Below are 4364 nucleotides of genomic sequence, written 5' to 3' on the forward strand. Positions count from 1 at the left end.
AAAACAATATTTGAATCACAATATAAGAGTTAATAAACGATAATTAAATTATTTATTAATTTTATATAAAATAGGACAATGTTTATTTGTTTAACAATATAAAGATATGTAAAAGGACGTTAATGTCTAATAATTTAAGAAATAATACATCGTATTAAAATTGAGTTTGCGTTTCTTTCCTTTTTTGATAAATGATGATTATATTAGTTCGACCACAAGAAGTGGAAGGAAAAAAGAAACCAAGCATTATTAATTTTTCTCAAAAAAAGCTAAATTACGAAATACATCATTACCAATATAAAAAAAATAGGATTGTGAAACTTGAAATGAGTCACACCCTTGTTAACACAAATAAAAACCAAATCCGCATAATCTATTTCTTCTTGTATGAAAATCATCTTGTTTCTTACTTTCCAAATCTCCAAATACAAAAAAACCAAATTATTTTCCAAAACTTTCTAATCCTAAATTAGCCAAATTTAACCATTGACAATTAAAATTCCCAATATCGCCCGACATATTTCATGCAGATATATTAATTTTTTGAAGAAGCGAAGTCAAAAACTTCCAAGCAGAGATGCTATACAATGTAATATGGATGCCGGACTCAACCTCCAAGCAATTAGAACATAAAATTTGGTCTTCCTTTACTAATCTCCGACGAAATAAGAATTGTTTTTGAAGTTATCCTATCGATATTAAGAAGCCACAAGAAAAATTGAATTCATTGTGGAATTTTATGTTTCCAAAGAATGATGAGAAAATCGTTCTCTGGAAAAGACTAGCGAGCATGTGTAGATGAAAACTGCAGTTGAATAGCCTTGCGCTGAGCTGTTCCAGCAGGCAGTATCTTCAAGTTATAGGAGAACAGAAATTGCATGCAGCTCATCATTAAGATTAGAAAGTATCTCATCTTCTCCTATACGTAAACAATGCCTCCATATGAAATGCAACATATTTTCGGGTAAACAGTATGCATGTTTTACAAGAGAACCGTGCAGATTTGCTACAAGTCTGTAAAGAATCGAATGTGAAATGGATAATGGCTAGACTTGATGGTTAAACCATATATCCCTCCAAAACCTTATATTCTGGACATCACCCACCTTGAAACTGATCTTTAACTGAAATAAATTCCAAACATCCTTATTATTAACGCAAAGCATCTGAATTCCCTACCATAAACACGATATTCTCCGGTTATTTGAGTTAATTAAATCATACCATAGCTTTCCCAATCTATCAAGTACCACATAGAAGCTTTGTCACAAATCACCAATTTTCAAACCCATTTTAAGGGAAGACATCGGTTTTTTAAAAGGAGAGAAGGGAACGTTTAATCCACTAGAACGAGTAGGAAGGCAAAAGAAATTCCACACCACTTTACAAATACCTCTTAAATCTTTTGACCCAATCTATAAAACTTTTCACATATTGCTTTCTAAAGAAGAAATAACATAAGTCTGCAATGTTATAGAGCACATGGAATAAACAAGCAAGCTATAGAGAACAAATTTGATTAAAACTAATCGACTTGCAGCTGATACTAAATTTTCTTTACGGATAGCCAAGTGATTAGAGAAGTTCTGAATCATTAGAGTAAATTGAGAAAGAGACAAGTTCTTCTTTGGAAAAAGCATACTGAAATAATTAAAAGGAAGTTTATCTATATGCACTTTAATATGTTGGCTGTTGAAACAACATCATCATTCTCTGCATTAATATCAATGATTGAATTTTTATGGAAATTAATACGTAGTCCAGAAACTAATTTAAAACAGCGTAGGATCCTGTGAAAGTTTTTCACCATTTCAATATCATTTCCAACAAACCAAAGCGTTTTAGTTGCAAATTGGAACAACAATATAAATTATGAAACCCATTAATATCAATGCCACTAATAAGACCCAAGCCTTTTGCCTTATCTATAATAACTTTAAAATCCTCTGATGAAATAACAAAAAGCATCGGCAAAATCGGATTACCTTGTCTAACACCCTTCTCTATGTATAGATTATTAATGAGGTTGCCGTTTATAAGTACAGATAAAAGGAACTCAATATAGAAGAAACCCAATGGGTCCAAGTATTATTAAACTTCATCATGGCAAGAACTTTCAGAATACAGGTGTCACGACCCAAATTATTGAGCCGAGACCGGCGCTAGGGAATGGGAGTGGTAGCTCCGAAACCCGTAGCAAGCCTAAAACCACTCTAACTTTTTCGCGGAAACGCAAACACAACTATCCTATAAACATGTAATAAGAAGACACGTTTACAATCATAACGTACATCATATATATCACATCATCGATACAACCATAGTGGGCATCTCACTTCCGTAACTTGTACGTACTAGCCCGTCTATCGATCAATACAAAACTGACAACCAAAAGACGTCACATCAAACAAATATTAAATATGTACACAACCTATAAGACCTGACTATTCTATGCTAAGACTCGTCATACGTATACTACTGCAGCACCAAGGGGACTCGTACTCAGCACACCAAAGACGGTCTGTCTGATCCGACTCTAAACACCTGAAAACATCAATGTGAGGGGTCAGTATTTGGGGAAATACTGAGTGAGAAAACACATTACTAGGGTATTATAGAAAATAACATCGCATTTAAAACAAACACATATATACAAACATATTATACTTCAAGCATTTGATCCGATCGAAACCCTAATACCTTAGTATGCATAATGAACATTATCACAACATCTAACGATCGATCGATATGAGTCCGGGATAGTTCAACCAGCCGACTCGCAGATACAGGCCCCGGGATAGTTCAACCAGATAGGCTCTGTATCGCATGCACAAACAAGTATGATATACGACCCATGAAATCTCTATCTATGACTTACCCGGACGCTGGTGATCACACAGCCTATTGACACCCAATAGGTAGCTTGTTTCCCCCGGATCATATACTAGTTTTCACAATCTATATATATTCGATAATACGATGCACAAATTCATTTCTATCGATAAAATACTATAGCATGCGATGTAGTTTAATATTATATTTATAATATAAAAACTATCTATTGCGTAATAATACTCAAAGTAAAGTTTAACTCACAACGATCGCTATTCCTTATATCCAAACGTAAGCTCCAGGAGACTGGTCCGTCAATCCTCGTCGAGCTTCTTGGTTCGTCATACTCGTAGATCGATAGTCCGTCACATCTATCACAGGATTCTATCGTTAAAATATATACTTAGAGAATCTTGTTCTTAAAAACTGCACTAGGTACCTAACACGACAAAAGCACGAAATATAATCGTCGTGTTCTAAACGTATCTTTCTCTATAGATCTCTATTCATATCTCTATTACTCATCATGTTAATGTTCATTGCTATAATGTCTTATTAATATTCATTTTAAGACATTTGTCAGAGTTCTACGCCCATATCATGCCATCAGAGGCCAATTTTCGCTCCCGGAAGTCCCCCGGAGGTCACGATCGAAGTAGGGCACGTCGTGCTAGCTTGGCACCTCGTGCCCTTCATTTTTCATGAAGGGCACGACGTGCCCTTCACTGGTGCACGTCGTGCACCCTTGTGGTGCACGTCGTGCACCCTTCTGGTGCACGTCGCGCACCAGCACGACGTGCTGAAGTGCAGCACGTCGTGCGCACTTTGGGGGCAGCGTTTTTTGATGCTTCTGGACCATTTCCGAAGCTCCAAATACCCCAAAATTCATACCAATGCATACCTAAATCATCTAGGCTCAAAACTTATCAAGAATCTATACGAAAATGGTGGAAAACGACGTGTTTTTAGCGTTTCGATTCAAACATAGCATTTTTCGTCGAAACAGCCCGTAACCTCCGATTTTAACACTCAAATCCAAAATCTTACCTTGAAATGAAGCTTATGATTGATAGAGCTTCCAATTCCGAACAAATCGATATAAAGAACGCGCGATTTGGACGAGAAACGGCGAAACGGCGACGGATCGTAATCGATCGTCGAAAGCTTCTGTAACTTTCGCTTCCTCTGATCATCACTTCCTTTCCTTACTCTTAAGGAAAGTTATCATATATATCTTGGCTAATTGTCCATTTTGATCCTTCATCTCTTTAACTTAAACCATTTCTCTTTTAAACTTTCTAATTTAACCAAACGGTTAAATTATCCTTTTAACTCGATTATCTACGTATTATTTATATCCAAATAAACAATACTACTCCAAATATAATTATTCTCGTCGATAATCTTCCAATTACTATTCTCGAGGCTAAATTGGCTAATTTGTACTTTGATCCTTGAATTCTTCAAAATTGACAATTTAGCCCAAAATGAATCCGCGTCCAAATTTTAAAAGGTCTCCGATTGACCTGAAA

This window comes from Mercurialis annua, linkage group LG6 (assembly GCF_937616625.2).
Source record: "Mercurialis annua linkage group LG6, ddMerAnnu1.2, whole genome shotgun sequence".
Classification (NCBI taxonomy): domain Eukaryota; kingdom Viridiplantae; phylum Streptophyta; class Magnoliopsida; order Malpighiales; family Euphorbiaceae; genus Mercurialis; species Mercurialis annua.